We start from the raw sequence: 27,641 nt of genomic DNA, 5'->3' as shown, positions 1-27,641 counted from the left end.
GCTAAAGAACGGTGATGGATTAAACCCAGATCTCTTGACTGGGTGTGAGTGTTTGATTGGTTCAGATGCTCCGTCCATCACCACCCCCTTTTTTTACCGCTTTGGCCGCCATAAGTGTGGCAGGGTATGCTCAGACGTGAGTCCCTTGCTCACTTTGCCACTGGATTCAAGCAAGCCGGGCTGAAGACGACTGTAATGCCAGAAACCGGTCCTCGGAAGCTTGTTTCCGGTCCAGGGAAGGCATGGCTTGGCAGTTCGGGCTGGACTGTTCCCATGAGGCACAGGGTCAGACTGATTTGCATATGGCCATGTCTGAACTGGGGTGGCAGAGTGGGCTAAAGAACGGTGATGGATTAAACCCAGATCTTTTGACTGGGTGTGAGTGTTTGATTGGTTCAGATGCTCCGTCCATCACCACCCCCTTTTTGTACCGCTTTGGCCGCCATAAGTGTAGCAGGGTATGCTCAGACGAGAGTCCCTTGCTCACTTTGCCACTGGATTCACGCAAGCCGGGCTGAAGACCGCTGTAATGCCAGAAACTGGTCCTCGGAAGCTTGTTTCCGGTCCAGGGAAGGCATGGCTTGGCAGTTCGGGCTGGACTTTTCCCATGAGGCACAGGGTCAGACTGATTTGCATATGACCATGTCTGAACTCGGGTGGCAGAGTGGGCTAAAGAACGGTAATGGATTAAACCCAGATCTTTTGACTGGGTGTGAGTGTTTGATTGGTTCAGATGCTCCGTCCATCACCACCCCCTTTGTTGTACCTCTTTGGCCGCCAAAAGTGTGGCAGGGTATGCTCAGACGTGAGTCCCTTGCTCACTTTGCCACTGGATTCAAGCAAGTTGGTCTGAAGACGGCTGTAATTCCAGAAACCGGTCCTCGGAAGCTTGTTTCCGGTCCAGGGAAGGCATGGCTTGGCAGTTCGGGCTGGACTGTTCCCATGAGGCTCAGGGTCAGACTGATTTGCATATGGCCATGTCTGAACTGGGGTGGCAGAGTGGGCTAAAGAACGGTGATGGTTTAAACCCAGATCCTTTGACTGGGTTTGAGTGTTTGATTGGTTCAGATGCTCCATCACCACCCCCTTTTTTGTACCGCTTTGGCTGCCATAAATGTGGCAGGGTATGCTCAGACGTGAGTCCCTTGCTCACTTTGCCACTGGATTCAAGCAAGTCGGTCTGAAGACGGCTGTAATGCCAGAAACCGGTCCTCGGAAGCTTGTTTCCAGTCCAGGGAAGGCATGGCTTGGCAGTTCGGGCTGGACTGTTCCCATGAGGCACAGGGTCAGACTGATTTGCATATGGCCATGTCTGAACTGGGTTGGTAGAGTGGGATAAAGTACGGTGATGGATTAAACCCAGATCTTTTGACTGGGTGTGAGTGTGTGATTGGTTCAGATGCTCCGTCCATCACCACCCCCTTTTTGTACCGCTTTGGCCGCCATACGTGTGGCAGGGTATGCTCAGACGTGAGTCCCTTGCTCACTTTGCCACTGGATTCAAGCAAGCCGGGCTGAAGACGACTGTAATGCCAGAAACCGGTCCTCGGAAGCTTGTTTCCGGTCCAGGGAAGGCATGGCTTGGCAGTTCGGGCTGGACTGTTCCCATGAGGCACAGGGTCAGACTGATTTGCATATGGCCATGTCTGAACTGGGGTGGCAGAGTGGGCTAAAGAACGGTGATGGATTAAACCCAGATCTTTTGACTGGGTGTGAGTGTTTGATTGGTTCAGATGCTCCGTCCATCACCACCCCCTTTTTGTACCGCTTTGGCCGCCATACGTGTGGCAGGGTATGCTCAGACGTGAGTCCCTTGCTCACTTTGCCACTGGATTCAAGCAAGCCGGGCTGAATACGGCTGTAATGCCAGAATCCGGTCCTCGGAAGCTTGTTTCCGGTCCAGGGAAGGCATGGCTTGGCAGTTCGGGCTGGACTGTTCCCATGAGGCACAGGGTCAGACTGATTTGCATATGGCCATGTCTGAACTGGGGTGGCAGAGTGGGCTAAAGAACGGTGATGGATTAAACCCAGATCTCTTGACTGGGTGTGAGTGTTTGATTGGTTCAGATGCTCCGTCCATCACCACCCCCTTTTTTTACCGCTTTGGCCGCCATAAGTGTGGCAGGGTATGCTCAGACGTGAGTCCCTTGCTCACTTTGCCACTGGATTCAAGCAAGCCGGGCTGAAGACAACTGTAATGCCAGAAACCGGTCCTCGGAAGCTTGTTTCCGGTCCAGGGAAGGCATGGCTTGGCAGTTCGGGCTGGACTGTTCCCATGAGGCACAGGGTCAGACTGATTTGCATATGGCCATGTCTGAACTGGGGTGGCAGAGTGGGCTAAAGAACGGTGATGGATTAAACCCAGATCTTTTGACTGGGTGTGAGTGTTTGATTGGTTCAGATGCTCCGTCCATCACCACCCCCTTTTTGTACCGCTTTGGCCGCCATAAGTGTAGCAGGGTATGCTCAGACGAGAGTCCCTTGCTCACTTTGCCACTGGATTCACGCAAGCCGGGCTGAAGACCGCTGTAATGCCAGAAACTGGTCCTCGGAAGCTTGTTTCCGGTCCAGGGAAGGCATGGCTTGGCAGTTCGGGCTGGACTTTTCCCATGAGGCACAGGGTCAGACTGATTTGCATATGACCATGTCTGAACTCGGGTGGCAGAGTGGGCTAAAGAACGGTAATGGATTAAACCCAGATCTTTTGACTGGGTGTGAGTGTTTGATTGGTTCAGATGCTCCGTCCATCACCACCCCCTTTGTTGTACCTCTTTGGCCGCCAAAAGTGTGGCAGGGTATGCTCAGACGTGAGTCCCTTGCTCACTTTGCCACTGGATTCAAGCAAGTTGGTCTGAAGACGGCTGTAATTCCAGAAACCGGTCCTCGGAAGCTTGTTTCCGGTCCAGGGAAGGCATGGCTTGGCAGTTCGGGCTGGACTGTTCCCATGAGGCTCAGGGTCAGACTGATTTGCATATGGCCATGTCTGAACTGGGGTGGCAGAGTGGGCTAAAGAACGGTGATGGTTTAAACCCAGATCCTTTGACTGGGTTTGAGTGTTTGATTGGTTCAGATGCTCCATCACCACCCCCTTTTTTGTACCGCTTTGGCTGCCATAAATGTGGCAGGGTATGCTCAGACGTGAGTCCCTTGCTCACTTTGCCACTGGATTCAAGCAAGTCGGTCTGAAGACGGCTGTAATGCCAGAAACCGGTCCTCGGAAGCTTGTTTCCAGTCCAGGGAAGGCATGGCTTGGCAGTTCGGGCTGGACTGTTCCCATGAGGCACAGGGTCAGACTGATTTGCATATGGCCATGTCTGAACTGGGGTGGTAGAGTGGTATAAAGAACGGTGATGGATTAAACCCAGATCTTTTGACTGGGTGTGAGTGTTTGATTGGTTCAGATGCTCCGTCCATCACCACCCCCTTTTTGTACCGCTTTGGCCGCCATAAGTGTGGCAGGGTATGCTCAGACGTGAGTCCCTTGCTCATTTTGCCACTGGATTCAAGCAAGCCAGGCTAAAGACGGCTGTAATGCCAGAAACCGGTCCTCGGAAGCTCGTTTCCGGTCCAGGGAAGGCATGGCTTGGCAGTTCGGCTGGACTGTTCCCATGAGGTACAGGGTCATACTGATTTGCATATAGACCTTTTGACTGGGTGTGAGTGTTTGATTGGTTCAGATGCTCCGTCCATCACCACCCCCTTTTTGTACCGCTTTGGCCGCCATAAGTGTAGCAGGGTATGCTCAGACGTGAGTCCCTCGCTCACTTTGCCACTGGATTCAAGCAAGCCGGGCTGAAGACGACTGTAATGCCAGAAACCGGTCCTGGGAAGCTTGTTTCCGGTCCAGGGAAGGCATGGCTTGGCAGTTCGGGCTGGACTGTTTCCATGAGGCACAGGGTCAGACTGATTTGCATATGGCCATGTCTGAACTGGGGTGGCAGAGTGGGCTAAAGAACGGTGATGGATTAAACCCAGATCTTTTGACTGGGTGTGAGTGTTTGATTGGTTCAGATGCTCCATCCATCACCACCCCCTTTTTGTACCGCTTTGGCCGCCATAAGTGTGGCAGGGTATGCTCAGACGAGAGTCCTATGCTCACTTTGCCACTGGATTCACGCAAGCCGGGCTGAAGACGGCTGTAATGCCAGAAACTGGTCCTCGGAAGCTTGTTTCCGGTCCAGGGAAGGCATGGCTTGGCAGTTCGGGCTGGACTTTTCCAATGAGGCACAGGGTCAGACTGATTTGCATATGGCCATGTCTGAACTGGAGTGGCAGAGTGAGCTAAAGAACGGTAATGGATTAAACCCAGATCTTTTGACTGGGTGTGAGTGTTTGATTGGTTCAGATGCTCCGTCCATCACCACCCCCTTTTTTGTACCGCTTTGGCCGCCATAATTGTGGCAGGGTATGCTCAGACGTGAGTCACTTGCTCACTTTGCCACTGGATTCAAACAAGTCGGTCTGAAGACTGCTGTAATGCCAGAAACCGGTCCTCGGAAGCTTGTTTCCGGTCCAGGGAAGGCATGGCTTGGCAGTTCGGGCTGGACTGTTCCCATGAGGCTCAGGGTCAGACTGATTTGCATATGGCCATGTCTGAACTGGGGTGGCAGAGTTGGCTAAAGAATGGTGATGAATTAAACCCAGATCTTTTGACTGGGTGTAAGTGTTTGATTGGTTCAGATGCTCCGTCCATCACCACCCCCTTTTTTGTACCGCTTTGGCCGCCATAAGTGTGGCAGGGTATGCTCAGACGTGAGTCCCTTGCTCATTTTGCCACTGGATTCAAGCAAGCCGGGCTGAAGACGGCTGTAATGCCAGAAACCGGTCCTCGGAAGCTTGTTTCCGGTCCAGGGAAGGCATGGCTTGGCAGTTCGGGCTGGACTGTTCCCATGAGGCACAGGGTCAGACTGATTTGCATATGGCCATGTCTGAACTGGGTTGGTAGAGTGGGATAAAGTACGGTGATGGATTAAACCCAGATCTTTTGACTGGGTGTGAGTGTGTGATTGGTTCAGATGCTCCGTCCATCACCACCCCCTTTTTGTACCGCTTTGGCCGCCATACGTGTGGCAGGGTATGCTCAGACATGAGTCCCTTGCTCACTTTGCCACTGGATTCAAGCAAGCCGGGCTGAAGACGACTGTAATGCCAGAAACCGGTCCTCGGAAGCTTGTTTCCGGTCCAGGGAAGGCATGGCTTGGCAGTTCGGGCTGGACTGTTCCCATGAGGCACAGGGTCAGACTGATTTGCATATGGCCATGTCTGAACTGGGGTGGCAGAGTGGGCTAAAGAACGGCGATGGATTAAACCCAGATCTTTTGACTGGGTGTGAGTGTTTGATTGGTTCAGATGCTGCGTCCATCACCACCCCCTTTTTGTACCGCTTTGGCCGCCATAAGTGTGGCAGGGTATGCTCAGACGAGAGTTCCTTGCTCACTTTGCCACTGGATTCAAGCAAGCCGGGCTGAAGACGGCTGTAATGCCAGAAACCGGTCCTCGGAAGCTTGTTTCTGGTCCAGGGAAGGCATGGCTTGGCAGTTCGGGCTGGACTGTTACCATGAGGCACAGGGTCAGACTGATTTTCATATGGCCATGTCTGAACTGGGGTGGCAGAGTGGGCTAAAGAACGGTGATGGATTAAACCCAGATCTTTTGACTGGGTGTGAGTGTTTGATTGGTTCAGATGCTCCGTCCATCACCACCCCCTTTTTGTACCGCTTTGGCCGCCATAAGTGTGGCAGGGTATGCTCAGACGAGAGTCCCTTGCTCACTTTGCCACTGGATTCACGCAAGCCGGGCTGAAGACGGCTGTAATGCCAGAAACTGGTCCTCGGAAGCTTGTTTCCGGTCCAGGGAAGGCATGGCTTGGCAGTTCGGGCTGGACTTTTCCCATGAGGCACAGGGTCAGACTGATTTGCATATGGCCATGTCTGAACTCGGGTGGCAGAGTGGGCTAAAGAACGGTAATGGATTAAACCCAGATCTTTTGACTGGGTGTGAGTGTTTGATTGGTTCAGATGCTCCGTCCATCACCACCCCCTTTGTTGTACCTCTTTGGCCGCCAAAAGTGTGGCAGGGTATGCTCAGACGTGAGTCCCTTGCTCACTTTGCCACTGGATTCAAGCAAGTTGGTCTGAAGACGGCTGTAATTCCAGAAACCGGTCCTCGGAAGCTTGTTTCCGGTCCAGGGAAGGCATGGCTTGGCAGTTCGGGCTGGACTGTTCCCATGAGGCTCAGGGTCAGACTGATTTGCATATGGCCATGTCTGAACTGGGGTGGCAGAGTGGGCTAAAGAACGGTGATGGTTTAAACCCAGATCTTTTGACTGGGTTTGAGTTTTTGATTGGTTCAGATGCTCCATCACCACCCCCTTTTTTGTACCGCTTTGGCTGCCATAAGTGTGGCAGGGTATGCTCAGACGTGAGTCCCTTGCTCATTTTGCCACTGGATTCAAGCATGCTGGGCTGAAGACGGCTGTAATTCCAGAAACCGGTCCTCGGAAGCTTGTTTCCGGTCCAGGGAAGGCATGGCTTGGCAGTTCGGGCTGGACTGTTCCCATGAGGCACAGGGTCAGACTGATTTGCATATGGCCATGTCTGAACTGGGGTGGTAGAGTGGTATAAAGAACGGTGATGGATTAAACCCAGATCTTTTGACTGGGTGTGAGTGTTTGATTGGTTCAGATGCTCCGTCCATCACCACCCCCTTTTTGTACCGCTTTGGCCGCCATAAGTGTGGCAGGGTATGCTCAGACGTGAGTCCCTTGCTCATTTTGCCACTGGATTCAAGCAAGCCAGGCTAAAGACGGCTGTAATGCCAGAAACCGGTCCTCGGAAGCTTGTTTCCGGTCCAGGGAAGGCATGGCTTGGCAGTTCGGCTGGACTGTTCCCATGAGGCACAGGGTCATACTGATTTGCATATAGACCTTTTGACTGGGTGTGAGTGTTTGATTGGTTCAGATGCTCCGTCCATCACCACCCCCTTTTTGTACCGCTTTGGCCGCCATAAGTGTAGCAGGGTATGCTCAGACGTGAGTCCCTTGCTCACTTTGACACTGGATTCAAGCAAGCCGGGCTGAAGACGGCTGTAATGCCAGAAACCGGTCCTGGGAAGCTTGTTTCCGGTCCAGGGAAGGCATGGCTTGGCAGTTCGGGCTGGACTGTTCCCATGAGGCACAGGGTCAGACTGATTTGCATATGGCCATGTCTGAACTGGGGTGGCAGAGTGGGCTAAAGAACGGTGATGGATTAAACCCAGATCTTTTGACTGGGTGTGAGTGTTTGATTGGTTCAGATGCTCCGTCCATCACCACCCCCTTTTTGTACCGCTTTGGCCGCCATAAGTGTGGCAGGGTATGCTCAGACGAGAGTCCTATGCTCACTTTGCCACTGGATTCACGCAAGCCGGGCTGAAGACGGCTGTAATGCCAGAAACTGGTCCTCTGAAGCTTGTTTCCGGTCCAGGGAAGGCATGGCTTGGCAGTTCGGGCTGGACTTTTCCAATGAGGCACAGGGTCAGACTGATTTGCATATGGCCATGTCTGAACTGGAGTGGCAGAGTGAGCTAAAGAACGGTAATGGATTAAACCCAGATCTTTTGACTGGGTGTGAGTGTTTGATTGGTTCAGATGCTCCGTCCATCACCACCCCCTTTTTTGTACCGCTTTGGCCGCCATAAGTGTGGCAGGGTATGCTCAGACGTGAGTCACTTGCTCACTTTGCCACTGGATTCAAACAAGTCGGTCTGAAGACTGCTGTAATGCCAGAAACCGGTCCTCGGAAGCTTGTTTCCGGTCCAGGGAAGGCACGGCTTGGCAGTTCGGGCTGGACTGTTCCCATGAGGCTCAGGGTCAGACTGATTTGCATATGGCCATGTCTGAACTGGGGTGGCAGAGTTGGCTAAAGAATGGTGATGAATTAAACCCAGATCTTTTGACTGGGTGTGAGTGTTTGATTGGTTCAGATGCTCCGTCCATCACCACCCCCTTTTTTGTACCGCTTTGGCCGCCATAAGTGTGGCAGGGTATGCTCAGACGTGAGTCCCTTGCTCATTTTGCCACTGGATTCAAGCAAGCCGGGCTGAAGACGGCTGTAATGCCAGAAACCGGTCCTTGGAAGCTTGTTTCCGGTCCAGGGAAGGCATGGCTTGGCAGTTCGGGCTGGACTGTTCCCATGAGGCACAGGGTCAGACTGATTTGCATATGGCCATGTCTGAACTGGGTTGGTAGAGTGGGATAAAGTACGGTGATGGATTAAACCCAGATCTTTTGACTGGGTGTGAGTGTGTGATTGGTTCAGATGCTCCGTCCATCACCACCCCCTTTTTGTACCGCTTTGGCCGCCATACGTGTGGCAGGGTATGCTCAGACGTGAGTCCCTTGCTCACTTTGCCACTGGATTCAAGCAAGCCGGGCTGAAGACGACTGTAATGCCAGAAACCGGTCCTCGGAAGCTTGTTTCCGGTCCAGGGAAGGCATGGCTTGGCAGTTCGGGCTGGACTGTTCCCATGAGGCACAGGGTCAGACTGATTTGCATATGGCCATGTCTGAACTGGGGTGGCAGAGTGGGCTAAAGAACGGTGATGGATTAAACCCAGATCTTTTGACTGGGTGTGAGTGTTTGATTGGTTCAGATGCTCCGTCCATCACCACCCCCTTTTTGTACCGCTTTGGCCGCCATAAGTGTGGCAGGGTATGCTCAGACGAGAGTTCCTTGCTCACTTTGCCACTGGATTCAAGCAAGCCGGGCTGAAGACGGCTGTAATGCCAGAAACCGGTCCTCGGACGCTTGTTTCCGGTCCAGGGAAGGCATGGCTTGGCAGGTCGGCCTGGACTGTTCCCATGAGGCACAGGGTCAGACTACTGACTTGCATATGGCCATGTCCGAACTGGGGTGGCAGAGTGGGCTAAAGAACGATGATGGATTAAACCCAGATCTTTTGACTGGGTGTGAGTGTTTGATTGGTTCAGATGCTCCGTCCATCACCACCCCCTTTTTGTACCGCTTTGGCTGCCATAAGTGTGGCAGGGTATGCTCAGACGGGAGTCCCTTGCTCACTTTGCCACTGGATTCAAGCAAGCCGGGCTGAAGACGGCTCTAATGCCAGAAACCGGTCCTGGGAAGCTTGTTTCCGGTCCAGGGAAGGCATGGCTTGGCAGTTCGGGCTCTACTGTTCCCATGAGGCACAGGGTCAGACTGATTTGCATATGGCCATGTCTGAACTGGGGTGGCAGAGTGGGCTAAAGAACGGTGATGGATTAAACCCAGATCTTTTGACTGGGTGTGAGTGTTTGATTGGTTCAGATGCTCCGTCCATCACCACCCCCTTTTTGTACCGCTTTGGCCGCCATAAGTGTGGCAGGGGATGCTCAGACGTGAGTCCCTTGCTCACTTTGCCACTGGATTCAAGCAAGTCGGTCTGAAGACGGCTGTAATGCCAGAAACCGGTCCTTGGAAGCTTGTTTCCGGTCCAGGGAAGGCATGGCTTGGCAGTTCGGGCTGGACTGTTCCCATGAGGCTCAGGGTCAGACTGATTTGCATATGGCCATGTCTGAACTGGGGTGGCAGAGTGGGCTAAAGAACTGTGATGGATTAAACCCAGATCTTTTGACTGGGTGTGAGTGTTTGATTGGTTCAGATGCTCCGTCCATCACCACCCCCTTTTCGTACCGCATTGGCCGCCATAAGTGTGGCAGGGTATGCTCAGACGTGAGTCCCTTGCTCATTTTGCCACTGGATTCAAGCATGCCGGGCTGAAGACGGCTGTAATGCCAGAAACCGGTCCTCGGAAGCTTGTTTCCGGTCCAGGGAAGGCATGGCTTGGCAGTTCGGGCTGGACTGTTCCCATGAGGCACAGGGTCAGACTGATTTGCATATGGCCATGTCTGAACTGGGTTGGTAGAGTGGGATAAAGAACGTGATGGATTAAACCCAGATCTTTTGACTGGGTGTGAGTGTTTGATTGGTTCAGATGCTCCGTCCATCACCACCCCCTTTTTGTACCGCTTTGGCCGCCATACGTGTGGCAGGGTATGCTCAGACGTGAGTCCCTTGCTCACTTTGCCACTGGATTCAAGCAAGCCGGGCTGAAGACTGCTGTAATGCCAGAAACCGGTCCTCGGAAGCTTGTTTCCGGTCCAGGGAAGGCATGGCTTGGCAGTTCGGGCTGGACTGTTCCCATGAGGCACAGTGTCAGACTGATTTGCATATGGCCATGTCTGAACTGGGCTGGTAGAGTGGTATAAAGAACGGTGATGGATTAAACCCAGATCTTTTGACTGGGTGTGAGTGTTTGATTGGTTCAGATGCCCTGTCCATCACCACCCCCTTTTTGTACCGCTTTGGCCGCCATAAGTGTGGCAGGGTATGCTCAGACGTGAGTCCCTTGCTCATTTTGCCACTGGATTCAAGCAAGCCAGGCTGAAGACGGCTGTAAATGCAAGAAACCGGTCCTCGGAAGCTTGTTTCCGGTCCAGGGAAGGCATGGCTTGGCAGTTCGGGCTGGACTGTTCCCATGAGGCACAGGGTCAGACTGATTTGCATATAGACCTTTTGACTGGGTGTGAGTGTTTGATTGGTTCAGATGCTCCGTCCATCACCACCCCCTTTTTGTACCGCTTTGGCCGCCATAGGTGTAGCAGGGTATGCTCAGACGTGAGTCCCTTGCTCACTTTGCCACTGGATTCAAGCAAGCCGGGCTGAAGACGGCTGTAATGCCAGAAACCGGTCCTGGGAAGCTTGTTTCCGGTCCAGGGAAGGCATGGCTTGGCAGTTCGGGCTGGACTGTTCCCATGAGGCACAGGGTCAGACTGATTTGCATATGGCCATGTCTGAACTGGGGTGGCAGAGTGGGATAAAGAACGTGATGGATTAAACCCAGATCTTTTGACTGGGTGTGAGTGTTTGATTGGTTCAGATGCTCCGTCCATCACCACCCCCTTTTTGTACCGCTTTGGCCGCCATAAGTGTGGCAGGGTATGCTCAGACGAGAGTCCCTTGCTCACTTTGCCACTGGATTCACGCAAGCCGGGCTGAAGACGGCTGTAATGCCAGAAACTGGTCCTCGGAAGCTTGTTTCCGGTCCAGGGAAGGCATGGCTTGGCAGTTCGGGCTGGACTTTTCCAATGAGGCACAGGGTCAGACTGATTTGCATATGGCCATTTCTGAACTGGGGTGGCAGAGTGGGCTAAAGAACGGTAATGGATTAAACCCAGATCTTTTGACTGGGTGTGAGTGTTTGATTGGTTCAGATGCTCCGTCCATCACCACCCCCTTTTTTGTACCGCTTTGGCCGCCATAAGTGTGGCAGGGTATGCTCAGACGTGAGTCCCTTGCTCACTTTGCCACTGGATTCAAACAAGTCGGTCTGAAGACGGCTGTAATGCCAGAAACCGGTCCTCGGAAGCTTGTTTCCGGTCCAGGGAAGGCATGGCTTGGCAGTTCGGGCTGGACTGTTCCCATGAGGCGCAGGGTCAGACTGATTTGCATATGGCCATGTCTGAACTGGGGTGGCAGAGTGGGCTAAAGAACGGTGATGGATTAAACCCAGATCTTTTGACTGGGTGTGAGTGTTTGATTGGTTCAGATGCTCCATCCATCACCACCCCCTTTTTGTACCGCTTTGGCCGCCATAAGTGTGGCAGGGTATGCTCAGACGTGAGTCCCTTGCTCATTTTGCCACTGGATTCAAGCAAGCCGGGCTGAAGACGGCTGTAATGCCAGAAACCGGTCCTCGGAAGCTTGTTTCCGGTCCAGGGAAGGCATGGCTTGGCAGTTCGGGCTGGACTGTTCCCATGAGGCACAGGGTCAGACTGATTTGCATATGGCCATGTCTGAACTGGGGTGGCAGAGTGGGCTAAAGAACGGTGATGGATTAAACCCAGATCTTTGGACTGGGTGTGAGTGTTTGATTGGTTCAGATGCTCCGCCCATCACCACCCCCTTTTTGTGCCGCTTTGGCCGCCATAAGTGTGGCAGGGTATGCTCAGACGAGAGTCCCTTGCTCACTTTGCCACTGGATTCAAGCAAGCCGGGCTGAAGACGGCTGTAATGCCAGAAACCGGTCCTCGGAAGCTTGTTTCCGGTCCAGGGAAGGCATTGCTTGGCAGGTCGGCCTGGACTGTTCCCATGAGGCACTGGGTCAGACTACTGACTTGCATATGGCCATGTCTGAACTGGGGTGGCAGAGTGGGCTAAAGAACGGTGATGGATTAAACCCAGATCTTTTGACTGGGTGTGAGTGTTTGATTGGTTCAGATGCTCCGTCCATCACCACCCCCTTTTTGTACCGCTTTGGCTGCCATAAGTGTGGCAGGGTATGATCAGACGGGAGTCCCTTGCTCACTTTGCCACTGGATTCAAGCAAGCCGGGCTGAAGACGGCTGTAATGCCAGAAACCGGTCCTGGGAATCTTGTTTCCGGTCCAGGGAAGGCATGGCTTGGCAGTTCGGGCTCTACTGTTCCCATGAGGCACAGGGTCAGACTGATTTGCATATGGCCATGTCTGAACTGGGGTGGCAGAGTGGGCTAAAGAACGGTGATGGATTAAACCCAGATCTTTTGACTGGGTGTGAGTGTTTGATTGGTTCAGATGCTCCGTCCATCACCACTCCCTTTTTGTACCGCATTGGCCGCCATAAGTGTGGCAGGGTATGCTCAGACGTGAGTCCCTTGCTCATTTTGCCACTGGATTCAAGCATGCCGGGCTGAAGACGGCTGTAATGCCAGAAACCGGTCCTCGGAAGCTTGTTTCCGGTCCAGGGAAGGCATGGCTTGGCAGTTCGGGCTGGACTGTTCCCATGAGGCACAGGGTCAGACTGATTTGCATATGGTCATGTCTGAACTGGGTTGGTAGAGTGGGATAAAGAACGTGATGGATTAAACCCAGATCTTTTGACTGGGTGTGAGTGTTTGATTGGTTCAGATGCTCCGTCCATCACCACCCCCTTTTTGTACCGCTTTGGCCGCCATACGTGTGGCAGGGTATGCTCAGACATGAGTCCCTTGCTCACTTTGCCACTGGATTCAAGCAAGCCGGGCTGAAGATGGCTGTAATGCCAGAATCCGGTCCTCGGAAGCTTGTTTCCGGTCCAGGGAAGGCATGGCTTGGCAGTTCGGGCTGGACTGTTCCCATGAGGCACAGGGTCAGACTGATTTGCATATGGCCATGTCTGAACTGGGGTGGCAGAGTGGGCTATTGAACGGTGATGGATTAAACCCAGATCTCTTGACTGGGTGTGAGTGTTTGATTGGTTCAGATGCTCCGTCCATCACCACCCCCTTTTTGTACCGCTTTGGCCGCCATAAGTGTGGCAGGGTATGCTCAGACGAGAGTCCCTTGCTCACTTTGCCACTGGATTCAAGCAAGTCGGCCTGAAGACGGCTGTAATGCCAGAAACCGGTCCTCGGAAGCTTGTTTCCCGTCCAGGGAAGGCATGGCTTGGCAGTTCGGGCTGGACTGTTCCCATGAGGCTCAGGGTCAGACTGATTTGCATATGGCCATGTCTGAACTGGGGTGGTAGAGTGGGCTAAAGAACTGTGATGGATTAAACCCAGATCTTTTGACTGGGTGTGAGTGTTTGATTGGTTCAGATGCTCCGTCCATCACCACCCCCTTTTCGTACCGCATTGGCCGCCATAAGTGTGGCAGGGTATGCTCAGACGTGAGTTCCTTGCTCATTTTGCCACTGGATTCAAGCATGCCGGGCTGAAGACGGCTGTAATGCCAGAAACCGGTCCTCGGAAGCTCGTTTCCGGTCCAGGGAAGGCAAGGCTTGGCAGTTCGTGCTGGAATGTTCCCATGAGGCACAGGGTCAGACTGATTTGCATATGGCCATGTCTGAACTGGGTTGGTAGAGTGGGATAAAGAACGTGATGGATTAAACCCAGATCTTTTGACTGGGTGTGAGTGTTTGATTGGTTCAGATGCTCCGTCCATCACCACCCCCTTTTTGTACCGCTTTGGCCGCCATACGTGTGGCAGGGTATGCTCAGACGTGAGTCCCTTGCTCACTTTGCCACTGGATTCAAGCAAGCCGGGCTGAAGACTGCTGTAATGCCAGAAACCGGTCCTCGGAAGCTTGTTTCCGGTCCAGGGAAGGCATGGCTTGGCAGTTCGGGCTGGACTGTTCCCATGAGGCACAGGGTCAGACTGATTTGCATATGGCCATGTCTGAACTGGGCTGGTAGAGTGGTATAAAGAACGGTGATGGATTAAACCCAGATCTTTTGACTGGGTGTGAGTGTTTGATTGGTTCAGATGCTCCGTCCATCACCACCCCCTTTTTGTACCGCTTTGACCGCCATAAGTGTGGCAGGGTATGCTCAGACGTGAGTCCCTTGCTCATTTTGCCACTGGATTCAAGCAAGCCAGGCTGAAGACGGCTGTAAATGCCAGAAACCGGTCCTCGGAAGCTTGTTTCCGGTCCAGGGAAGGCATGGCTTGGCAGTTCGGGCTGGACTGTTCCCATGAGGCACAGGGTCAGACTGATTTGCATATAGACCTTTTGACTGGGTGTGAGTGTTTGATTGGTTCAGATGCTCCGTCCATCACCACCCCCTTTTTGTACCGCTTTGGCCGCCATAAGTGTGACAGGGTATGCTCAGACGAGAGTCCCTTGCTCACTTTGCCACTGGATTCACGCAAGCCGGGCTGAAGACGGCTGTAATGCCAGAAACTGGTCCTCGGAAGCTTGTTTCCGGTCCAGGGAAGGCATGGCTTGGCAGTTCGGGCTGGACTTTTCCCATGAGGCACAGGGTCAGACTGATTTGCATATGGCCATGTCTGAACTCGGGTGGCAGAGTGGGCTAAAGAACGGTAATGGATTAAACCCAGATCTTTTGACTGGGTGTGAGTGTTTGATTGGTTCAGATGCTCCGTCCATCACCACCCCCTTTTTTGTACCGCTTTGGCCGCCATAAGTGTGGCAGGGTATGCGCAGACGTGAGTCCCTTGCTCACTTTGCCACTGGATTCAAACAAGTCGGTCTGAAGACGGCTGTAATGCCAGAAACCGGTTCTCGGAAGCTTGTTTCCAGTCCAGGGAAGGCATCGCTTGGCAGTTCGGGCTGGACTGTTACCATGAGGCACAGGGTCAGACTGATTTTCATATGGCCATGTCTGAACTGGGGTGGCAGAGTGGGCTAAAGAACGGTGATGGATTAAACCCAGATCTTTTGACTGGGTGTGAGTGTTTGATTGGTTCAGATGCTCCGTCCATCACCACCCCCTTTTTGTACTGCTTTGGCCGCCATAAGTGTGGCAGGGTATGCTCAGACGAGAGTCCTTTGCTCACTTTGCCACTGGATTCACGCAAGCCGGGCTGAAGACGGCTGTAATGCCAGAAACTGGTCCTCGGAAGCTTGTTTCCGGTCCAGGGAAGGCATGGCTTGGCAGTTCGGGCTGGACTTTTCCCATGAGGCACAGGGTCAGACTGATTTGCATATGGCCATGTCTGAACTCGGGTGGCAGAGTGGGCTAAAGAACGGTAATGGATTAAACCCAGATCTTTTGACTGGGTGTGAGTGTTTGATTGGTTCAGATGCTCCGTCCATCACCACCCCCTTTGTTGTACCTCTTTGGCCGCCAAAAGTGTGGCAGGGTATGCTCAGACATGAGTCCCTTGCTCACTTTGCCACTGGATTCAAGCAAGTTGGTCTGAAGACGGCTGTAATTCCAGAAACCGGTCCTCGGAAGCTTGTTTCCGGTCCAGGGAAGGCATGGCTTGGCAGTTCGGGCTGGACTGTTCCCATGAGGCTCAGGGTCAGACTGATTTGCATATGGCCATGTCTGAACTGGGGTGGCAGAGTGGGCTAAAGAACGGTGATGGTTTAAACCCAGATCTTTTGACTGGGTTTGAGTGTTTGATTGGTTCAGATGCTCCATCACCACCCCCTTTTTTGTACCGCTTTGGCTGCCATAAGTGTGGCAGGGTATGCTCAGACGTGAGTCCCTTGCTCATTTTGCCACTGGATTCAAGCATGCCGGGCTGAAGACGGCTGTAATTCCAGAAACCGGTCCTCGGAAGCTTGTTTCCGGTCCAGGGAAGGCATGGCTTGGCAGTTCGGGCTGGACTGTTCCCATGAGGCACAAGGTCAGACTGATTTGCATATGGCCATGTCTGAACTGGGGTGGTAGAGTGGTATAAAGAACTGTGATGGATTAAACCCAGATCTTTTGACTGGGTGTGAGTGTTTGATTGGTTCAGATGCTCCGTCCATCACCACCCCCTTTTTGTACCGCTTTGGCCGCCATAAGTGTGGCAGGGTATGCTCAGACGTGAGTCCCTTGCTCATTTTGCCACTGGATTCAAGCAAGCCAGGCTAAAGATGGCTGTAATGCCAGAAACCGGTCCTCGGAAGCTTGTTTCCGGTCCAGGGAAGGCATGGCTTGGCAGTTCGGCTGGACTGTTCCCATGAGGCACAGGGTCATACTGATTTGCATATAGACCTTTTGACTGGGTGTGAGTGTTTGATTGGTTCAGATGCTCCGTCCATCACCACCCCCTTTTTGTACCGCTTTGGCCGCCATAAGTGTAGCAGGGTATGCTCAGACGTGAGTCCCTTGCTCACTTTGACACTGGATTCAAGCAAGCCGGGCTGAAGACGGCTGTAATGCTGGAAACCGGTCCTGGGAAGCTTGTTTCCGGTCCAGGGAAGGCATGGCTTGGCAGTTCGGGCTGGACTGTTCCCATGAGGCACAGGGTCAGACTGATTAGCATATGGCCATGTCTGAACTGGGGTGGCAGAGTGGGCTAAAGAACGGTGATGGATTAAACCCAGATCTTTTGACTGGGTGTGAGTGTTTGATTGGTTCAGATGCTCCGTCCATCACCACCCCCTTTTTGTACCGCTTTGGCCGCCATAAGTGTGGCAGGGTATGCTCAGACGAGAGACCTATGCTCACTTTGCCACTGGATTCACGCAAGCCGGGCTGAAGACGGCTGTAATGCCAGAAACTGGTCCTCTGAAGCTTGTTTCCGGTCCAGGGAAGGCATGGCTTGGCAGTTCGGGCTGGACTTTTCCAATGAGGCACAGGGTCAGACTGATTTGCATAGGGCCATGTCTGAACTGGAGTGGCAGAGTGAGCTAAAGAACGGTAATGGATTAAACCCAGATCTTTTGACTGGGTGTGAGTGTTTGATTGGTTCAGATGCTCCGTCCATCACCACCCCCTTTTTTGTACCGCTTTGGCCGCCATAAGTGTGGCAGGGTATGCTCAGACGTGAGTCACTTGCTCACTTTGCCACTGGATTCAAACAAGTCGGTCTGAAGACTGCTGTAATGCCAGAAACCGGTCCTCGGAAGCTTGTTTCCGGTCCAGGGAAGGCACGGCTTGGCAGTTCGGGCTGGACTGTTCCCATGAGGCTCAGGGTCAGACTGATTTGCATATGGCCATGTCTGAACTGGGGTGGCAGAGTTGGCTAAAGAATGGTGATGAATTAAACCCAGATCTTTTGACTGGGTGTGAGTGTTTGATTGGTTCAGATGCTCCGTCCATCACCACCCCCTTTTTTGTACCGCTTTGGCCGCCATAAGTGTGGCAGGGTATGCTCAGACGTGAGTCCCTTGCTCATTTTGCCACTGGATTCAAGCAAGCCGGGCTGAAGACGGCTGTAATGCCAGAAACCGGTCCTCGGAAGCTTGTTTCCGGTCCAGGGAAGGCATGGCTTGGCAGTTCGGGCTGGACTGTTCCCATGAGGCACAGGGTCAGACTGATTTGCATATGGCCATGTCTGAACTGGGTTGGTAGAGTGGGATAAAGTACGGTGATGGATTAAACCCAGATCTTTTGACTGGGTGTGAGTGTGTGATTGGTTCAGATGCTCCATCCATCACCACCCCCTTTTTGTACCGCTTTGGCCGCCATACGTGTGGCAGGGTATGCTCAGACGTGAGTCCCTTGCTCACTTTGCCACTGGATTCAAGCAAGCCGGGCTGAAGACGACTGTAATGCCAGAAACCGGTCCTCGGAAGCTTGTTTCCGGTCCAGGGAAGGCATGGCTTGGCAGTTCGGGCTGGACTGTTCCCATGAGGCACAGGGTCAGACTGATTTGCATATGGCCATGTCTGAACTGGGGTGGCAGAGTGGGCTAAAGAACGGTGATGGATTAAACCCAGATCTTTTGACTGGGTGTGAGTGTTTGATTGGTTCAGATGCTCCGTCCATCACCACCCCCTTTTTGTACCGCTTTGGCCGCCATAAGTGTGGCAGGGTATGCTCAGACGAGAGTTCCTTGCTCACTTTGCCACTGGATTCAAGCAAGCCGGGCTGAAGACGGCTGTAATGCCAGAAACCGGTCCTCGGAAGCTTGTTTCCGGTCCAGGGAAGGCATGGCTTGGCAGGTCGGCCTGGACTGTTCCCATGAGGCACAGGGTCAGACTACTGACTTGCATATGGCCATGTCCGAACTGGGGTGGCAGAGTGGGCTAAAGAACGATGATGGATTAAACCCAGATCTTTTGACTGGGTGTGAGTGTTTGATTGGTTCAGATGCTCCGTCCATCACCACCCCCTTTTTGTACCGCTTTGGCTGCCATAAGTGTGGCAGGGTATGCTCAGACGGGAGTCCCTTGCTCACTTTGCCACTGGATTCAAGCAAGCCGGGCTGAAGACGGCTGTAATGCCAGAAACCGGTCCTGGGAAGCTTGTTTCCGGTCCAGGGAAGGCATGGCTTGGCAGTTCGGGCTCTACTGTTCCCATGAGGCACAGGGTCAGACTGATTTGCATATGGCCATGTCTGAACTGGGGTGGCAGAGTGGGCTAAAGAACGGTGAGTGATTAAACCCAGATCTTTTGACTGGGTGTGAGTGTTTGATTGGTTCAGATGCTCCGTCCATAACCACCCCCTTTTTGTACCGCTTTGGCCGCCATAAGTGTGGCAGGGTATGCTCAGACGTGAGTCCCTTGCTCACTTTGCCACTGGATTCAAGCAAGTCGGTCTGAAGACGGCTGTAATGCCAGAAACCGGTCCTTGGAAGCTTGTTTCCGGTCCAGGGAAGGCATGGCTTGGCAGTTCGGGCTGGACTGTTCCCATGAGGCTCAGGGTCAGACTGATTTGCATATGGCCATGTCTGAACTGGGGTGGCAGAGTGGGCTAAAGAACTGTGATGGATTAAACCCAGATCTTTTGACTGGGTGTGAGTGTTTGATTGGTTCAGATGCTCCGTCCATCACCACCCCCTTTTCGTACCGCATTGGCCGCCATAAGTGTGGCAGGGTATGCTCAGACGTGAGTCCCTTGCTCATTTTGCCACTGGATTCAAGCATGCCGGGCTGAAGACGGCTGTAATGCCAGAAACCGGTCCTCGGAAGCTTGTTTCCGGTCCAGGGAAGGCATGGCTTGGCAGTTCGGGCTGGACTGTTCCCATGAGGCACAGGGTCAGACTGATTTGCATATGGCCATGTCTGAACTGGGTTGGTAGAGTGGGATAAAGAACGTGATGGATTAAACCCAGATCTTTTGACTGGGTGTGAGTGTTTGATTGGTTCAGATGCTCCGTCCATCACCGCCCCCTTTTTGTACCGCTTTGGCCGCCATACGTGTGGCAGGGTATGCTCAGACGTGAGTCCCTTGCTCACTTTGCCACTGGATTCAAGCAAGCCGGGCTGAAGACTACTGTAATGCCAGAAACCGGTCCTCGGAAGCTTGTTTCCGGTCCAGGGAAGGCATGGCTTGGCAGTTCGGGCTGGACTGTTCCCATGAGGCACAGGGTCAGACTGATTTGCATATGGCCATGTCTGAACTGGGCTGGTAGAGTGGTATAAAGAACGGTGATGGATTAAACCCAGATCTTTTGACTGGGTGTGAGTGTTTGATTGGTTCAGATGCCCTGTCCATCACCACCCCCTTTTTGTACCGCTTTGGCCGCCATAAGTGTGGCAGGGTATGCTCAGACGTGAGTCCCTTGCTCATTTTGCCACTGGATTCAAGCAAGCCAGGCTGAAGACGGCTGTAAATGCCAGAAACCGGTCCTCGGAAGCTTGTTTCCGGTCCAAGGAAGGCATGGCTTGGCAGTTCGGGCTGGACTGTTCCCATGAGGCACAGGGTCAGACTGATTTGCATATAGACCTTTTGACTGGGTGTGAGTGTTTGATTGGTTCAGATGCTCCGTCCATCACCACCCCCTTTTTGTACCGCTTTGGCCGCCATAAGTGTAGCAGGGTATGCTCAGACGTGAGTCCCTTGCTCACTTTGCCACTGGATTCAAGCAAGCCGGGCTGAAGACGGCTGTAATGCCAGAAACCGGTCCTGGGAAGCTTGTTTCCGGTCCAGGGAAGGCATGGCTTGGCAGTTCGGGCTGGACTGTTCCCATGAGGCACAGGGTCAGACTGATTTGCATATGGTCATGTCTGAACTGGGTTGGTAGAGTGGGATAAAGAACGTGATGGATTAAACCCAGATCTTTTGACTGGGTGTGAGTGTTTGATTGGTTCAGATGCTCCGTCCATCACCACCCCCTTTTTGTACCGCTTTGGCCGCCATACGTGTGGCAGGGTATGCTCAGACATGAGTCCCTTGCTCACTTTGCCACTGGATTCAAGCAAGACGGGCTGAAGATGGCTGTAATGCCAGAATCCGGTCCTCGGAAGCTTGTTTCCGGTCCAGGGAAGGCATGGCTTGGCAGTTCGGGCTGGACTGTTCCCATGAGGCACAGGGTCAGACTGATTTGCATATGGCCATGTCTGAACTGGGGTGGCAGACTGGGCTATTGAACGGTGATGGATTAAACCCAGATCTCTTGACTGGGTGTGAGTGTTTGATTGGTTCAGATGCTGCGTCCATCACCACCCCCTTTTTGTACCGCTTTGGCCGCCATAAGTGTGGCAGGGTATGCTCAGACGTGAGTCACTTGCTCACTTTGCCACTGGATTCAAGCAAGCCGGGCTGAAGATGACTGTAATGCTAGAAACCGGTCCTCGGAAGTTTGTTTCCGGTCCAGGGAAGGCATGGCTTGGCAGTTCGGGCTGGACTGTTACCATGAGGCACAGGGTCAGACTGATTTGCATATGGCCATGTCTGAACTGGGGTGGCAGAGTGGGCTAAAGCAAGGTGATGGATTAAACCCAGATCTTTTGACCGGGTGTGAGTGTTTGATTGGTTCAGATGCTCCGTCCATCACCACCCCCTTTTTGTACCGCTTTGGCCGCCATAAGTGTGGCAGGGTATGCTCAGACGAGAGTCCCTTGCTCACTTTGCCACTGGATTCAAGCAAGTCGGTCTGAAGACGGCTGTAATGCCAGAAACCGGTCCTCGGAAGCTTGTTTCCGGTCCAGGGAAGGCATGGCTTGGCAGTTCGGGCTGGACTGTTCCCATGAGGCTCAGGGTCAGACTGATTTGCATATGGCCATGTCTGAACTGGGGTGGTAGAGTGGGCCAAAGAACTGTGATGGATTAAACCCAGATCTTTTGACTGGGTGTGAGTGTTTGATTGGTTCAGATGCTCCGTCCATCACCACCCCCTTTTCGTACCGCATTGGCCGCCATAAGTGTGGCAGGGTATGCTCAGACGTGAGTCCCTTGCTCATTTTGCCACTGGATTCAAGCATGCCGGGCTGAAGACGGCTGTAATGCCAGAAACCGGTCCTCGGAAGCTTGTTTCCGGTCCAGGGAAGGCAAGGCTTGGCAGTTCGTGCTGGAATGTTCCCATGAGGCACAGGGTCAGACTGATTTGCATATGGCCATGTCTGAACTGGGTTGGTAGAGTGGGATAAAGAACGTGATGGATTAAACCCAGATCTTTTGACTGGGTGTGAGTGTTTGATTGGTTCAGATGCTCCGTCCATCACCACCCCCTTTTTGTACCGCTTTGGCCGCCATACGTGTGGCAGGGTATGCTCAGACGTGAGTCCCTTGCTCACTTTGCCACTGGATTCAAGCAAGCCGGGCTGAAGACTGCTGTAATGCCAGAAACCGGTCCTCGGAAGCTTGTTTCCGGTCCAGGGAAGGCATGGCTTGGCAGTTCGGGCTGGACTGTTCCCATGAGGCACAGGGTCAGACTGATTTGCATATGGCCATGTCTGAACTGGGCTGGTAGAGTGGTATAAAGAACGGTGATGGATTAAACCCAGATCTTTTGACTGGGTGTGAGTGTTTGATTGGTTCAGATGCTCCGTCCATCACCACCCCCTTTTTGTACCGCTTTGGCCGCCATAAGTGTGGCAGGGTATGCTCAGACGTGAGTCCCTTGCTCATTTTGCCACTGGATTCAAGCAAGCCAGGCTGAAGACGGCTGTAAATGCCAGAAACCGGTCCTCGGAAGTTTGTTTCCGGTCCAGGGAAGGCATTGCTTGGCAGTTCAGGCTGGACTGTTCCCATGAGGCACAGGGTCAGACTGATTTGCATATAGACCTTTTGACTGGGTGTGAGTGTTTGATTGGTTCAGATGCTCCGTCCATCACCACCCCCTTTTTGTACCGCTTTGGCCGCCATAAGTGTGACAGGGTATGCTCAGACGAGAGTCCCTTGCTCACTTTGCCACTGGATTCACGCAAGCCGGGCTGAAGACGGCTGTAATGCCAGAAACTGGTCCTCGGAAGCTTGTTTCCGGTCCAGGGAAGGCATGGCTTGGCAGTTCGGGCTGGACTTTTCCAATGAGGCACAGGGTCAGACTGATTTGCATATGGCCATGTCTGAACTGGGGTGGCAGAGTGGGCTAAAGAACGGTAATGGATTAAACCCAGATCTTTTGACTGGGTGTGAGTGTTTGATTGGTTCAGATGCTTCGTCCATCACCACCCCCTTTTTTGTACCGCTTTGGCCGCCATAAGTGTGGCAGGGTATGCGCAGACGTGAGTCCCTTGCTCACTTTGCCACTGGATTCAAACAAGTCGGTCTGAAGACGGCTGTAATGCCAGAAACCGGTCCTCGGAAGCTTGTTTCCGGTCCAGGGAAGGCATGGCTTGGCAGTTCGGGCTGGACTGTTCCCATGAGGCGCAGGGTCAGACTGATTTGCATATGGCCATGTCTGAACTGGGGTGGCAGAGTGGGCTAAAGAACGGTGATGGATTAAACCCAGATCTTTTGACTGGGTGTGAGTGTTTGATTGGTTCAGATACTCCATCCATCACCACACCCTTTTTGTACCGCTTTGGCCGCCATAAGTGTGGCAGGGTATGCTCAGACGTGAGTCCCTTGCTCATTTTGCCACTGGATTCAAGCAAGCCGGGCTGAAGACGGCTGTAATGCCAGAAACCGGTCCTCGGAAGCTTGTTTCCGGTCCAGGGAAGGCATGGCTTAGCAGTTCGGGCTGGACTGTTCCCATGAGGCACAGGGTCAGACTGATTTGCATATGGCCATGTCTGAACTGGGGTGGCAGAGTGGGCTAAAGAACGGTGATGGATTAAACCCAGATCTCTTGACTGGGTGTGAGTGTTTGATTGGTTCAGATGCTCCGTCCATCACCACCCCCTTTTTTTACCGCTTTGGCCGCCATAAGTGTGGCAGGGTATGCTCAGACGTGAGTCCCTTGCTCACTTTGCCACTGGATTCAAGCAAGCCGGGCTGAAGACGACTGTAATGCCAGAAACCGGTCCTCGGAAGCTTGTTTCCGGTCCAGGGAAGGCATGGCTTGGCAGTTCGGGCTGGACTGTTCCCATGAGGCACAGGGTCAGACTGATTTGCATATGGCCATGTCTGAACTGGGGTGGCAGAGTGGGCTAAAGAATGGTGATGGATTAAACCCAGATCTTTGGACTGGGTGTGAGTGTTTGATTGGTTCAGATGCTCCGCCCATCACCACCCCCTTTTTGTACCGCTTTGGCTGCCATAAGTGTGGCAGGGTATGCTCAGACGTGAGTCACTTGCTCACTTTGCCACTGGATTCAAGCAAGCCGGGCTGAAGATGACTGTAATGCCAGAAACCGGTCCTCGGAAGTTTGTTTCCGGTCCAGGGAAGGCATGGCTTGGCAGTTCGGGCTGGACTGTTACCATGAGGCACAGGGTCAGACTGATTTGCATATGGCCATGTCTGAACTGGGGTGGCAGAGTGGGCTAAAGCAAGGTGATGGATTAAACCCAGATCTTTTGACCGGGTGTGAGTGTTTGATTGGTTCAGATGCTCCGTCCATCACCACCCCCTTTTTGTACCGCTTTGGCCGCCATAAGTGTGGCAGGGTATGCTCAGACGAGAGTCCCTTGCTCACTTTGCCACTGGATTCAAGCAAGTCGGTCTGAAGACGGCTGTAATGCCAGAAACCGGTCCTCGGAAGCTTGTTTCCGGTCCAGGGAAGGCATGGCTTGGCAGTTCGGGCTGGACTCAGGGTCAGACTGATTTGCATATGGCCATGTCTGAACTGGGGTGGTAGAGTGGGCCAAAGAACTGTGATGGATTAAACCCAGATCTTTTGACTGGGTGTGAGTGTTTGATTGGTTCAGATGCTCCGTCCATCACCACCCCCTTTTCGTACCGCATTGGCCGCCATAAGTGTGGCAGGGTATGCTCAGACGTGAGTCCCTTGCTCATTTTGCCACTGGATTCAAGCATGCCGGGCTGAAGACGGCTGTAATGCCAGAAACCGGTCCTCGGAAGCTTGTTTCCGGTCCAGGGAAGGCAAGGCTTGGCAGTTCGTGCTGGAATGTTCCCATGAGGCACAGGGTCAGACTGATTTGCATATGGCCATGTCTGAACTGGGTTGGTAGAGTGGGATAAAGAACGTGATGGATTAAACCCAGATCTTTTGACTGGGTGTGAGTGTTTGATTGGTTCAGATGCTCCGTCCATCACCACCCCCTTTTTGTACCGCTTTGGCCGCCATACGTGTGGCAGGGTATGCTCAGACGTGAGTCCCTTGCTCACTTTGCCACTGGATTCAAGCAAGCCGGGCTGAAGACTGCTGTAATGCCAGAATCCGGTCCTCGGAAGCTTGTTTCCGGTCCAGGGAAGGCATGGCTTGGCAGTTCGGGCTGGACTGTTCCCATGAGGCACAGGGTCAGACTGATTTGCATATAGACCTTTTGACTGGGTGTGAGTGTTTGATTGGTTCAGATGCTCCGTCCATCACCACCCCCTTTTTGTACCGCTTTGGCCGCCATAAGTGTGACAGGGTATGCTCAGACGAGAGTCCCTTGCTCACTTTGCCACTGGATTCAAACAAGTCGGTCTGAAGACGGCTGTAATGCCAGAAACCGGTCCTCGGAAGCTTGTTTCCGGTCCAGGGAAGGCATGGCTTGGCAGTTCGGGCTGGACTGTTCCCATGAGGCGCAAGGTCAGACTGATTTGCATATGGCCATGTCTGAACTGGGGTGGCAGAGTGGGCTAAAGAACGGTGATGGATTAAACCCAGATCTTTTGACTGGGTGTGAGTGTTTGATTGGTTCAGATACTCCATCCATCACCACACCCTTTTTGTACCGCTTTGGCCGCCATAAGTGTGGCAGGTTATGCTCAGACGTGAGTCCCTTGCTCATTTTGCCACTGGATTCAAGCAAGCCGGGCTGAAGACGGCTGTAATGCCAGAAACCGGTCCTCGGAAGCTTGTTTCCGGTCCAGGGAAGGCATGGCTTAGCAGTTCGGGCTGGACTGTTCCCATGAGGCACAGGGTCAGACTGATTTGCATATGGCCATGTCTGAACTGGGTTGGTAGAGTGGGATAAAGAACGGTGATGGATTAAACCCAGATCTTTTGACTGGGTGTGAGTGTTTGATTGGTTCAGATGCTCCGTCCATCACCACCCCCTTTTTGTACCACTTTGGCCGCCATACGTGTGGCAGGGTATGCTCAGACGTGAGTCCCTTGCTCACTTTGCCACTGGATTCAAGCAAGCCGGGTTGAATACGGCTGTAATGCCAGAATCCGGTGCTCGGAAGCTTGTTTCCGGTCCAGGGAAGGCATGGCTTGGCAGTTCGGGCTGGACTGTTCCCATGAGGCACAGGGTCAGACTGATTTGCATATGGCCATGTCTGAACTGGGGTGGCAGAGTGGGCTAAAGAACGGTGATGGATTAAACCCAGATCTCTTGACTGGGTGTGAGTGTTTGATTGGTTCAGATGCTCCGTCCATCACCACCCCCTTTTTTTACCGCTTTGGCCGCCATAAGTGTGGCAGGGTATGCTCAGACGTGAGTCCCTTGCTCACTTTGCCACTGGATTCAAGCAAGCCGGGCTGAAGACGACTGTAATGCCAGAAACCGGTCCTCGGAAGCTTGTTTCCGGTCCAGGGAAGGCATGGCTTGGCAGTTCGGGCTGGACTGTTCCCATGAGGCACAGGGTCAGACTGATTTGCATATGGCCATGTCTGAACTGGGGTGGCAGAGTGGGCTAAAGAACGGTGATGGATTAAACCCAGATCTTTGGACTGGGTGTGAGTGTTTGATTGGTTCAGATGCTCCGCCCATCACCACCCCCTTTTTGTACCGCTTTGGCCGCCATAAGTGTGGCAGGGTATGCTCAGACGAGAGTCCCTTGCTCACTTTGCCACTGGATTCAAGCAAGCCGGGCTGAAGACGGCTGTAATGCCAGAAACCGGTCCTCGGAAGCTTGTTTCCGGTCCAGGGAAGGCATGGCTTGGCAGGTCGGCCTGGACTGTTCCCATGAGGCACAGGGTCAGACTACTGACTTGCATATGGCCATGTCTGAACTGGGGTGGCAGAGTGGGCTAAAGAACGGTGATGGATTAAACCCAGATCTTTTGACTGGGTGTGAGTGTTTGATTGGTTCAGATGCTCCGTCCATCACCACCCCCTTTTTGTACCGCTTTGGCTGCCATAAGTGTGGCAGGGTATGCTCAGACGGGAGTCCCTTGCTCACTTTGCCACTGGATTCAAGCAAGCCGGGCTGAAGACGGCTGTAATGCCAGAAACCGGTCCTGGGAAGCTTGTTTCCGGTCCAGGGAAGGCATGGCTTGGCAGTTCGGGCTCTACTGTTCCCATGAGGCACAGGGTCAGACTGATTTGCATATGGCCATGTCTGAACTGGGGTGGCAGAGTGGGCTAAAGAACGGTGATGGATTAAACCCAGATCTTTTGACTGGGTGTGAGTGTTTGATTGGTTCAGATGCTCCGTCCATCACCACTCCCTTTTTGTACCGCATTGGCCGCCATAAGTGTGGCAGGGTATGCTCAGACGTGAGTCCCGTGCTCATTTTGCCACTGGATTCAAGCATGCCGGGCTGAAGACGGCTGTAATGCCAGAAACCGGTCCTCGGAAACTTGTTTCCGGTCCAGGGAAGGCATGGCTTGGCAGTTCGGGCTGGACTGTTCCCATGAGGCACAGGGTCAGACTGATTTGCATATGGTCATGTCTGAACTGGGTTGGTAGAGTGGGATAAAGAACGTGATGGATTAAACCCAGATCTTTTGACTGGGTGTGAGTGTTTGATTGGTTCAGATGCTCCGTCCATCACCACCCCCTTTTTGTACCGCTTTGGCCGCCATACGTGTGGCAGGGTATGCTCAGACATGAGTCCCTTGCTCACTTTGCCACTGGATTCAAGCAAGCCGGGCTGAAGATGGCTGTAATGCCAGAATCCGGTCCTCGGAAGCTTGTTTCCGGTCCAGGGAAGGCATGGCTTGGCAGTTCGGGCTGGACTGTTCCCATGAGGCACAGGGTCAGACTGATTTGCATATGGCCATGTCTGAACTGGGGTGGCAGAGTGGGCTATTGAACGGTGATGGATTAAACCCAGATCTCTTGACTGGGTGTGAGT

The sequence above is a fragment of the Lissotriton helveticus genome, chromosome 12 (assembly GCF_964261635.1).
Source record: "Lissotriton helveticus chromosome 12, aLisHel1.1, whole genome shotgun sequence".
In the NCBI taxonomy this organism is placed as follows: domain Eukaryota; kingdom Metazoa; phylum Chordata; class Amphibia; order Caudata; family Salamandridae; genus Lissotriton; species Lissotriton helveticus.
Note: the sequence above shows the minus strand (reverse complement) of the source record.